Source organism: Triticum aestivum, chromosome 5A (genome assembly GCF_018294505.1).
Source record: "Triticum aestivum cultivar Chinese Spring chromosome 5A, IWGSC CS RefSeq v2.1, whole genome shotgun sequence".
NCBI lineage: Eukaryota > Viridiplantae > Streptophyta > Magnoliopsida > Poales > Poaceae > Triticum > Triticum aestivum.
The window spans coordinates 429854616-429867180 of record NC_057806.1 but is presented as its reverse complement, the minus strand read 5'-3'; the positions used below and the strand labels follow the sequence as shown (position 1 = coordinate 429867180).

The window sequence follows — 12565 nt, the reverse complement described above, 5'->3', positions numbered from 1 at the left end:
CTAACCTCATTTGGTTTCCCAATTTGCCCATGGAATTAATTTAGTGGAACAACAAGATTAAATAAAAGCATTTTAATTCAACTATAAATTTGAACCATTCCAATTGGCCTCAAACTTTTTATGCAACCTTATAGTGTTGGCTAGGAATTATGTGCAAAGTTTCATAGTTAACAAAAATCATTTGGCAGCTAAAATAAATAGAAAACAGTAAAGGAAGAATAAGTAAAAAGGAAGCTAGTAGCCAGAGCACCAAGATCCAAGAATCGGCTCTATCCTCTGAATCTGAAGAAATCCATCAGCCTGTTGTGTAATATGGAGAAGCTGCATGAGGCAGCTCCCATGGTGGCGGATGAAACAAAGACCAGGCGTGGAGGCTCATCCAACACGAGACGGCGCGGCTGACGCCGAGCCATGAAGATCAATGCGTAAGAAAGCAAGTTGAGTAACAAGATTAGGGAGGTGAATGTTAGTTCTAATTTTGTTGTAGGTTTAGTGAGTGGTTTGTTTAGTCGAATCATGCACATGGTGTTACGTTTAGCATGGAAGTAAGTTAGCAAAGTACTAGTGGGCTAGCTGCGCATGGGGATGGACGTGTGCATGTTAGGTCATAGTGCTCAAGTGGAGTCATGCATGTTGAGGTCTGTTTGCATGTAGAGCCTGAGACGTGCGAGTTCACGTCGAGGCATCTTTTCCTGATGGTTGTTTTGGTCACCTGCCAGACTCGGATCGTGGGATGGCACGATCAAATCGAGCTGCGCTAGGTGGGTTTGTTATGCATGTAACGGTGAGCTTGGCTCCTGAGGAGAATAAGGAGAGAAGAAAGTAAGAAAAGAGGCAAGCAGTTGGGCCTCGAAAATTCCTGTGTTCGTCTTCCTCCCTCATTCGTTCCTCTCCACCGAGCTCGCGTGTGTAGCCTCGCGTTTGTGTTCCAACAATTGCTATACAGAGCTAGCTCGCGAGGCGTTTGGCAGCGGTGAGATGGGGGACACGTCGCCCACGAAGAACAACGATGCTGACAAGGGCGACGGCAGCGGCGGCAGAAAGTACACGTCGCCGAGCAAGAGGCTCGGAGCCGGTGTCTCTGATGAGGGCGCCGTCATGGTGAGGACCATGTCGAGGGCATCCGTCCCTGTTCAGTACCCGCAGCTGACAGAGACGAACTATCATCTTTGGACAGCGAAGATGAAGATCATCATGCGCCCCCTCGGTGTGTGGCCGGCGGTTGATGGAGACGCCGAGTTCGACGAAGAGAAAGACCAAGGCGCCATGATGGCGATCTCGCAAGCTGTGCCGGATGATGTGATGATGGCCATCGTCGAGTACGACACGGCGAGGGAGGCTTGGTCTGCGATCCGCACAATGCGGGTTGGCGAGGCGCGTGTTACGGAGCCACGCATAAACCAGCCGATGCGGCGGTTCGATTGCATGCTCATGGAGGACAGCGAGACGATCGCCACGTTCTCTCGCCGGCTGACATCACTTGTCGGCGAGATCCGGGCGCTTGGTGAAGACTTGAAGGAGAAGGCGATTGTCAAGCGGCTGTTCGCCGTTGTTCCAGATTGCTTCTCCCAGATAATTGGGACCATCGAGCAGTGGGGCGACATGAAGACCATGTCCATGGCTGAAGCCGTGGGCCGCCTGCGCGTTCGAGGAGAATGAGTCTGGTCGGCGCCAGGACCGTGGCGATGATGGTGAGAAGCTGCTGTTGGTCTCGCGAGCACATTTGGAGGCACTGATCCTGAAAGAGAAGAAGAAGGGAGAGGGCTCTAGCAGCAGCAAGCAGGACGGCGACGGGAATGGCGCTGGCCGTGGCCAAGATGACGGCAAGAAGAAGGAGCGTTGCCAGTTCGACAAGTCGAAGATTACCTGTTTCGAGTGCGGGGAGAAAGGCCACTTCAAGTCCGAGTGCGAGGTGCTGAAGAAAGAGAAGGCACTCCTACCTGCTGCCGATTTTGACGATGAGCCGGGGCTGCTGATGGATGTGGCATGTGAGCTCCCGCCAATGGTGGAGCGCGCCGCAGAAGATATGGAGGTGAAGGAGGTGCTTCGCCCCTTGGCCGTCGAGGCTGACTTGGAAGCTGCAAAGGCGGAGGTTGAGCAGCTGCGCAGCGAGCTAGCTGCGGCCAATGGAAAGCTGTGCCCCGTGTTTGACGAGTACAGGACAGAGGCGGAGGAGAGATCAGCTGCAAGTGGTGACGTGCTCCTGCTTGAGAATATGCGTGTGTTAGAGGAAGCTGCCAAGCTAGCACATGAGGACAATGCAAAGCTGCTGGAGGTGCAGTGTGTGCTCCTGAAGAGAACAGCAGATTGCGTGATCTCATGAAGAAGGCAACGACAAGAGCCATGCAAGCCAGTGCAGTGACAACGGCAACGGTGTCGGTAGCTGCGATGACGGACGTGAACTCACCGGATGTGTGAAAACTGGCCATGAAGCTGCCAGCATTGAACTGCAAGGAGAACCACACTGGTGTCGTCGAGCTGAATGAAGAAAAAATCAGTCCTAAACTAGGTGCCCGACAGGAGTACAACGGCGAGCTTTGGTATCTTGACACAGGTGGAAGTAATCACATGTCTGGTAATGTGAAGATGTTCAGCTATCTTGACACTGGCATTAAGGGGACTGTGCGGTTTAGAGATGGGTCTATTGTTGAAGTTTGTGGCCGTGGAAGTTTTTTGTTCAGTTGTTGTGCTGGCAAGCAACATGTGCTCAAGAATGTGTATTTCATTCCAAAGCTCAGAAGCAATATAGTAAGTCTGGGCCAGCTTGATGAAGAAGGGTACAAGTCAGTACTACACCGAGGGATCTTGAGCGTGTTTGATGGCTCCCGAAAGCTAGTAGCCAGAGCACCCAGATCCAAGAATCGGCTCTATCCTCTGAATCTGAAGAAATCCATGAGCATGTTGTGTAATATGGAGAAGCTGCATGAGGGAGCTCCCATGGTGGCGGATGAAACAAAGACCAGGCGTGGAGGCTCATCCAGCACGAGACGGTGCCGACGCCGAGCCATGAAGATCAGTGCGTAAGAAAGCAAGTTGAGTAACAAGATTAGGGAGGTGAATGTTAGTTCTAATCTTGTTATAGGTTTAGTCAGTGGTTTGTTTACTCGTGTCATGCACATGGTGTTACGTTTATCATGGAAGTAAGTTAGCAAAGTACTAGTGGGCTAGCTGCGCATGGGGATGGACGTGTGCATGTTGGGTCATAGTGCTCAAGTAGAGTCATGCATGCTGAGGTCTGTTTGCATGTAGAGCCTGAGACGTGCGAGTTCATGTCGAGGCATCTTCTCCTGATGGTTGTTTTGATCACCCGCCAGACTCAGATTGTGGGATGGCACGATCAGATCGAGCTGCGCTAGGTGGGCTTGTTATGCATGTAACGGTGAGCTTGGCTCCCGAGGAGAATAAGGAGAGAAGAAAGCAAGAAAAGAGGCAAGCAGTTGGGCCTCGAAAATTCCTGTGTTCGTCTTCCTCCCTCCTTCGTTCCTCTCTACTGAGCTCGCGTGTGTAGCCTCGTGTTTGTGTTCCAACATTACTAAGCTCCCAAAAAATGCTACGACGTGAGAAGCTGCAAGTTCCAAGTTTGCTTCTTTTCCCTGTTGGTTCCCTGCGGCACGAATTCTTTTTAGTGTTCGGCTCGGTAAAAGTAGCGTGGCTCAATCGTTCATGACTAGAGTTGTGCGACCTTGCACAATTAGGTGGTATTTGGGGTATAGGCGGCCGCGGAGGGGGTCAAAGGTTCCGCTGAGTTGTTCCCCATGTTTCCGGTTGTTAGAGGGTTTGGCACCGCATGCCGACGCTGGTGGCAGTCCGGTTGTCGAGTTGGATCTTGCATGTCGTCAGCCCGCTCTGCTTCCGAGGCGCTGCCCCCCATCCCTAGCCTTCTGGTTTCCCCTAGCTCCATGCTCACCATGTCAGCGCCTTCTTCTCTTGCCAGCCCAGCAGCAGCGCCTCACTCTTCCACCCTCCGGAGCTGCATGCTCAGGCAATGGAGACGCCGGCTACTCAGGCCGTGCAGTGTCGCTACCTCCGTGTACATCGTTGTCCGGGAGGACTTCCCTCCAGATTTCCTATTTACCATACCCCTGCTCCTTTCGTCTTGTAGCCCTTGCCGATCGATCGCACCTCCTGCCAGACCACTGACGATCTACAACCAGCCACCACAATCAGCCACTCCCTCACAATCAGAAGGAGATGAGCGATCTTTGTCAGCTCAAATTGAGTGCACTAGATTTAGATGTACTTTCTTTTTTCACTTCTCAGCACCCATGCATGTCAGCCAATGTATTTGATTTGTACTGTGCTTGTGAGCGGGTTGGGGAAAGAGGTACTTATAGTTCTTCCTACTTATCAGCTACTGTATGTTTTTCTTGTGATTTTTCTTTTTAGGATCTGAATCATATTTGCAAAATAAAAACGCTGTGTGGAGTATCGTTGGTGGAAGAATTGCTTAGAATGATTTCTTATGAATGTTGTTTAGTGAAGCAAAAATGCTGTTCCTTCAGTTGAGTGTCTTCAGTATTATTCACCCTTCGAATGTCTTCAGTATTATTCGCCCTTCGAATATTCGAATGTTTCACTTGAGTGTAGAATTTAGAAAGCATTTCTGATGTTGGTAGACCTAATCTAAACCAAAGACATGGATGAACTTTTAAGCCTTCAGCCACGATGTCAATGAAGGTAATCTAATAGTCAATCCACAATATCTTAAATCACATAATTTTGCATCTAAAGGTGTGCATCACCGTGAGCATTTACTTATGTTCTGTAATACATACTCCCTCCGTTTCAGTTTACAAGTCCTGCGCCTATACCTAGGTTGTCAATTTTATCACTCTAAAATAAACTATATAACATAAAAATTATACCGTTTAAAAATAAAACATCTGAAGTTTATATTGGTATATTTTTTTTTAATATACGACTTGTATTAGGTTGGTTAAATTGATGACCTAGGGATACGTGCATGCCCTGTAAACCGAGAGAGAGGGAGTAGCAGGTTAAGTTGGGGGCATCTTGGGAGGCGGCTCTGCTTGCCCCCGTGGTCCCCGTCTTCTGCATTGGTCTCCTCCGGTCTGCCCGGTGGATGGGTGGGTTCGGCGCGGCTTTCAGCTGATAGCCAGCGTCGGTCTGCTCGCCTTCGTGTGCTCCGTCTAAAGGTTTGGATTTGCTTTTCTTTGTTTTTATTTCATGGTTTTCTAATTGGTCTGTTTAATTGTGTGATAGGGTATGGTTGTGGGGGATTAGGGGGTATGATTTTGTGTGGGAGGGGGGAGTGGTTTTTGATTTCGAGCGACGGGGAATGCTTGGTTGAGTGCTTGGTCGATGTGAGTGTGGTTCGTGTGGTTGATCGGGTCATTTGTGTGTGTCGCAGTTCCTTTTGTGGTCAGTTTTGGTGGCACTATTTTGTTTGGGGGCGGGGTTATTTGATTTGGTTGTGTCGTTGATGTTCTTGTGGCGCGGTGAGGACGATGGTAAGGACCTGCGTTGCTTTTCAATTTCTTAGAATGGTTCCAGAGATTAGCTCACCCATAATAATATACGAATATGAAAATGATAATGGTAGCAAGCCAATATGATTTCTCTTTAGATAACAAAATTCTCATTATATTTTTCATGCTATTGACATAATAATTTATAAGAACAATACATATAATATAACAATCATAGGAAAAGATGCTTCATACACAAAAATAAAGAAGAAAACGGCGCGGCAAAGCGTGCGTATGCTTCTAATTTAATCGATGATGCCATTTATTCACGTTTGCCTGTCTGTCAACTCCACAATCGTTCCCTGGCACTATTTACACAAGATGTCGTCAAGGCACCCGGGATACCATTTTTATTCTTCTCAAAATAAAAGAGCAACACAATCTGAACCTCTATTTCATTTTCAGCTCGACACTGATTCATACGCATGCCGACTCAGTTAGGCTATGAGCCAAACTTCATCAACAAACTCGATACGGTCATCGGTCTTTGCATAGATCCCTACATAAATATTACAGGAAAGCAAAAAACAACTTTTTGCTTACCATCCCCGTGCAATGGAATGATTAGTCCAGCTAGCACGATGCTCGACTCCTCTACTGCTTCGTCCATCATACAGTACGACAGGACCGCCATGTTCTCCTGCTTGGTTACCAGTTTCATAGACAAACGACTTGGTCATGAACTTCATCTGGCTCTGCAATACAAGGTCACACAGGTTTTGTCAGTCCAACTACCAACATACAGTAATTTTTAAATGAAAAAACGACACATCATGATTTGTAGATACACTTACATCCGATAGGGTCAGAACCTTCCATCCTTTGTACAAACTAGTGGTTGGGGCGCCACCCGGTGGCGCCTCTTGAGGCGGGCTTGTGCGCACTAATCTTGCTGTCGTATTTGTTAACGTGTCTGTCTGACAATAGATTTAGTTTAGTGAGAAGACAGGCAGCACAGATGATACAACAACAAAACCCCGTTACACGCAGTGCACATACATAAAATAGATCAAGCTTAGAAGCTGACATGAGCATCTTGGTGCTGGGAAAATGAATTTATTTGGCTCCATTGCTTACAGGCAATTGTGTTAGACTGCATGTAGATTTTTACATTATTTTATACAGTGGTAATTACAAACAAGATTGGTTAATTCCTGCTTATTTCCAATTTATGAACAAAATCTTAGTTCAAGTTTCAATACTCAAGTTGGGAAAAGTTCCTGGTTAGAAAATACTGTGCATGCTCTACAGTTTTTCATGGTCAACTAAGATCAACCACCGAATCATGTGTAATGCAATAGGTCAGAAGTACAACATGGCCTAGAAACGCCATAAGAATAAGATGACTTCAAGGTTTGATGCGGTAAACAAAGAGATGGCAAGCAAATTAAACAGTTTAGTTGCAAGGATCTAATTTGGAAATCAGATAAGAGACCTTCTAAATAATTTTTTATTAACCTGCTGGAAGATAAATTAGTGCCCCCTGTCTGAATAAGTATAGTATATCACAACAGAACCATTTAACAAATTAAGATCCAGAAGAACCAAAACGTTGACAGCTGCACTTTGCCAAGGTGAAGCATTCAACTTATCTTCTTGTTGGTAAGTAGACCATAGAGCATAAACCAGATATGTAGAAGACGAACACCCAGCCATGTCAAAGTAAAAGTTAGATATGACGACTCTACATTTGATGTCTCCTGCAATGAAATACCAAAAAATCACCAATAGAATGGCGAAATTTAAGATTGTCATACTGGAAGGACGTTTATCATTAGAAATAAAGAGAACATAATGAATAATCCAGAATTGGTACACCAATAGAATGGCCTAGCAGCTGAGCTCCTATTTCCCACAATCCTGAAGAAAAAAAACAGTTGCTTGGTGAAAATTTCGGAAAATTATTTGGCAAGATCTTATATGTACTGACCAAAAAAACATGTGTGCATAATGAAAGAAGTTTTAAGTTCATTTGATCATGAAACTCCAAAGGAACTTTTGGATACTCATAATATTATTCTGTTTTCCAAAAAAACATGAATAGTACATAACAAAAAAGGTTTATAAGTTAAATTGATCATGGAAACTCCAAAGGAACTTCTGGATGATCATAACATTATTCTGTTTCGATAAACAAGTACTGCTTTTCTGCGGGTTCACAAAATTGACTGAGCAATAGGACACCGAACCGACTATTAGAGAGAGTACTGAAATAGCTAGGTGCCTTTAAAACAATCTCCCTGAAATTTCTCGGTTTTGCGAAGAAGGATCTCTAAACCCTCTTCCTATAGCCTTCTTAAGAAGTCCGGAGTCAATCATTTTCCGGATGTACCAAGTACCAAAAAATGCGGATTAAACGATGAAGTGTCTTTTTAAAGGTTTGTGATGCAGAAAAATTGGATTGGGCGTTGAGCGGCTGCATCATGTAGTTGCTATTGGTTCGTGTGTGCTTCGCCTACCTTTATAAAGTGAATGGGAACTACATAGGGCTTATAGGACCGATTTTGAATTCAACTACCTAGCCTCCAATATTTCTCAGTGAAAATCAGTAGAAACTAAGTATAGTAAGTAATGATAAGTTTTGTTAAAAAATGCAATTGATAACAGGTTTACTTTAGCATAGCAAGGGAATTTCCTTGGTGAAATGGGCCAGTGTGTTCAGATGCAAACAATTTGTAATTGGCAGCAAAATCAAGCTAAATGCTCAAACAGAGGATGCCAAACTTATGGATCAATGGAATAATTGCATAGAAAGTGAATAATGGTGAAGGGGAGATGAATCTTGACCCTAGATTGAACAAAGTAATTAGCTCACCTTGCCACTTAGACGACAAACGACCAACCTGAAGGAAAAAGACGAGGCCGGCAAGCAAGATTTCCGAGGGAAATTACCTGTGAAAAATGCTTTGCACATTTCACCATTGGCTCCATGTATCTCCATACTTTATACTAACCCTATATTGTTCTCAGCAGACAAACTAATCTCAAAGTATTCAGGAGTAAAACTTGAAACAAACTGAAACCAACAAATCCTAAATCTCAACAGCCATGTGCTTCCCAATATTGTTTACACAGCACCATGTTCCCTTGGGGACTCAACACAATACTGAACAAACAAAGACGCTCGCCTCCTCTGCCGGTGAGCTGTCTCTAGTGGAGGAGGGCGAGGGAGAGCTCGCCGTCTTCCTTGCGACTGGCGGGAACAGGGATATAAGCGCACGGACGCGAAAGCCTAGGAGATACGGCGCACCCGCCGTTCAGATCGAACCAAGAGGGCGACGATTTGGCCCCCCTTCTCTTCAATCCACATTTTTTGTGTCCCGGTTAGTCTCAGAAGTTATGCATTGAAATAGGAAGTTCCAAATTGGTTCTGTAACAGTTAATATTATATTTTGCAGAAGTTAAAAAACTGGAAAAGTGTGCTAAAAACCGACATTTACCTAAGAATTTGCAGCAGTTAAACCCTGAATTTGGAGCGATTAAAACCTGAAGCCGTTTTCGTTTTTCCTATGAAGGATCATAAGTTCAGAACTACACTGAATACAACTACTTCATTATTCTTTATGTGTTTTCTGATGCATGTTTGGTAGTGGGAGTGGGATGTGGAGAGGGAGAGAGAGCAGATTCCAAAAGGAATGGAAGGGAAGGTCTGCATAACCGGAATCTGGAATCTATTATATTACTAACAGAGTAAATATGATCTTGGGTAACTAAATTTATTAATCAAATCAAATTGATCATTGTTCCCTAGCATGTGGTTTGGCATAAATCCTGATTAAGTTCTTTGCCACGTCACGGTGCTTTGAAGTGACTTGGTACTGCCAATGTGACAAAGGCACACCAAGGAAGCACATGGACAGTGAAATTTGCATACAAACACCTTCATTTATTCACCCTTCACGTTTTTCTTTCTTGTTATTATTCACCTCCAAGGTTATTATTCATTCACCTTACCATTGTTCTGTTAGTATCTGTTCGACAAATGAGTGATAAGCATTTCTTTGCCTCTGATTTATGAACTTATATTAGTTGATCTTTGGCTGAATATCTATGAAACATCCAGATGGGTTTCCCTGAACTATGACTCATTGCTCTTATGACATAAGCACGAGCACCTGATGGGCGCTACCTCATGCACACAATAAACCAACCAAACGAACAGGAACAAGAAACCACATCCATAGATGTTCGCGTCAGGAGACATACCTTAACGCGATTGTAACGTCAGGCCTCAACAAAAGAAGACGACCAGGAAGAACCTATCCAGCAACATTGAACAATTGTGTGCTCACTTCACACCCACCTACAAGAACGGGTCACATTATGTCAGAAGGAAGAGGAACAACAAGAAGGTCGCTGAGACAATCACCTCCATTGGCGCCACGAAACCGAGAGCAGACAATCACCTCCATTGCTGGCGGAAGCTCGGCAGTGCCAAGTAGGTAAGCGCCCCTTTCACTTTCTTGTCTGTACTACGTGATGTTATTTTGTCAGATTCAAAAGACAACAATATGAAGCACTGGTACATGCAAGTTCATAGTACTGTTGTGGTTTAATAAGAAGGAATGAGGTAAAACTGAAAAATACTTAGTATCTTGTATGAAGGCACTTGAGTAAAAGGAAACAATACCTGCAGGAAACACAATGGATTCACCACTGATGCAAATAAAAGAAGCTCCAGCACTATAAATGCAACTAAGCTCAATACAAATAAATAGGAGTATCTATATTTGTACACGCCAGGACAAAGATTTCCACCCAGAAAAACCGATACACACTGCCACTACCACAGAAGCTGAATTATTTTCAACTTTAGATGTTTAAATTTTCCAAAATCTACAGGATACTATTTATATAAGATACAACATCCTGCTTAGGTGCATTAATCACTGAAAAAAACAGTACCAAGTAGTACATTCAAAGAATTGAACCTATCAAGCACCAGCTAGTTCATTACATAGCAAACAATAGGATTATGTGAATTCATGGCTGCAGCCAAATAGGTTAGTTTTTGCTTCCAACAAATCTTTAAGTACTACGCTAAAGCTTATTGCCCAAAACCTATACAAGAACTAATGCAGTAAAGTTAAGACTACAACAGTTAAATGCACACCACATGGGAGAACAACTAATCCTTCTGACGATAAGCCATTCACTGCAAGATCCACTGCAAAGGGTTATCAGGATTAGACCCGGGAGCTCACCTTCAAATGAACACACAGGTCCCGGTCCATGGCCTTGGTGGCTGCAAGAATCAAGGGAAAATGCACACATGAGAAACCCACAGATCTGCGGGAATCATCATACGAAACGGCGAAAACAGTGGGACCGGAGAGGACATCGTACCTCAAAATTGGGGGAACCGACGGAGACGTGGAGAGGACGGACGGGAGCTGCGATTATGGCGAGGAGGCGAGTCGTCCCGCCTCCTTCCACGACGTGATGTCGCACGAATCTGCTCTGCCTCGTGCTCCTTCCGGAGCTTCCCGCCGCCAATCTGCTCCGTCCCACGTCCTGCCTTCCCATGTTTCTCGCAGATCCGCTGCCGCCGCCGCTCGTGTGTGCCACGAGGGGTGGGCAAGGAAAGCAGAGAGAGGAAGAAGAGGCGGCGGGTGCAAGCCCTCCACAGCAGATCACTAAACCATCTAGTTAACCATATCAAGCAGAGAGCTTCATCCAAACGCCTTGCCGTCTCAGTTGCTTGTTTGGTGTGATGAACAAATCTATGTAAGAATATATAGTGTTAGTTATTCTGTGCATAAGAGATGGCCGGAAGAGAGAAAGCAGATCTGGCAAAAAAACTCAAATGCAACAACAATTCTAAGTCCAAAACCTGGAATATCTTATGGTAAACTATGCATCACTCTGAAATAAAAATGAAAATATGTATTCCAGTAGAACAACTGGGAGTTTGTCTATCCTACCTTCTATCAAGCACGATTGTCAAGTAGTTCTTTCTCAAATTACATTTTCACAAGTCACAGTTGAGATCCATAAGTACATTTAGGTGAAAAGATTTCTTAGGTAACAGAAAACATGGATCTTCTGTGTTACAGCCCCATGTGAAATTTGAGCTGCAATCTTAAGGCCCAAGGACGAGTAAGAAAACAAATGCATTCATAACTTTCAGTGAATGCACTATCTGGTCTACTGATTATACACACATTTTGGATCTTTACGAAAAGGATGATAAGGAAAGACACAAAAAATAGGGACAATCATATTTCTCTCATCCAAGACATGCATCTATCAATATATAGGAAGGCAAGAAATCGACATAAGCAAGCAAATAGCATGTATCTGGCTGTCACCAAGGTGAAAATAATATATAGTCACAGCAAAAAAATGATCTCCACATTTGATCCGAACCAATGAGAGAAGAGGATCATGTGTATTTAAGATAGATTCTGATGTGTGAGAAGAAAACTCACCAATCTGTTTCAGATTCTGCAACCTGAATGCGTAATATCTCAGACCCCGCAACCTGAATGAGCTAATGCAAAGAAATAAAATCATTAGGTCATCCAAATGTGTAGCAATTTTTTTGGGAAAATGAAGTCATCTCTGAAATTCATTGCCACTAGCAAACTGACGAGCTAACTGCTGTCCTTTTTAGATGGTACTTCTACATGTAGCATCTTACTCTAATACTAAGTGGTTAACGCGCTTTCTTTCTCCAAATATATGATTGCACTATTACTGGCTGAAATATGTCATTTTCCTGTAACCCTTAAAGACTGAATCGATGATCGGTGCATGCAAATCTTGTCCCGAGCAATACAAAATCATCACTATGGTATGTTCTACATACATATATAGTGAATGCTACTGATATTTATCACAGTGGCTGTACCTATTTCTTTCAAGTAATTTTCCTGTCTTACTAAATCAAACTGCTCACGAGCTTACACATGACTTCACAACTATAACACGTACTGAACCTGAATATACACACATGCGATTAAGCACTAACTTCACTACGAATTTGATTCAGTTCATCATCATGAATGACTTGACAACTGTAACACATACTAAACCTGAATATACACACGCGCAATTCAGCACTAACTTCACTA

The 12565-nt window shown here is 44.1% G+C and overlaps 1 long non-coding RNA gene across 2 annotated transcripts; it reads right to left on the bottom strand.

Moving 5' to 3' along the window:
* Positions 1-5730: 5730 nt before the first annotated feature.
* Positions 5731-12098, bottom strand: LOC123103781 (uncharacterized). 2 transcript variants are annotated; one of them, XR_006449963.1, is made up of 9 exons: positions 11921-12098; positions 10836-11212; positions 10694-10734; positions 9859-9956; positions 9696-9792; positions 8305-8381; positions 7306-7349; positions 6284-7189; positions 5731-6184 (listed from the first exon to the last, which is right to left on the bottom strand). It is a non-coding gene; the product is annotated as an uncharacterized lncRNA (long non-coding RNA). The 2 variants fall into 2 exon arrangements; XR_006449962.1 differs by having other exon boundaries at positions 6284-7349.
* Positions 12099-12565: the final 467 nt, after the last annotated feature.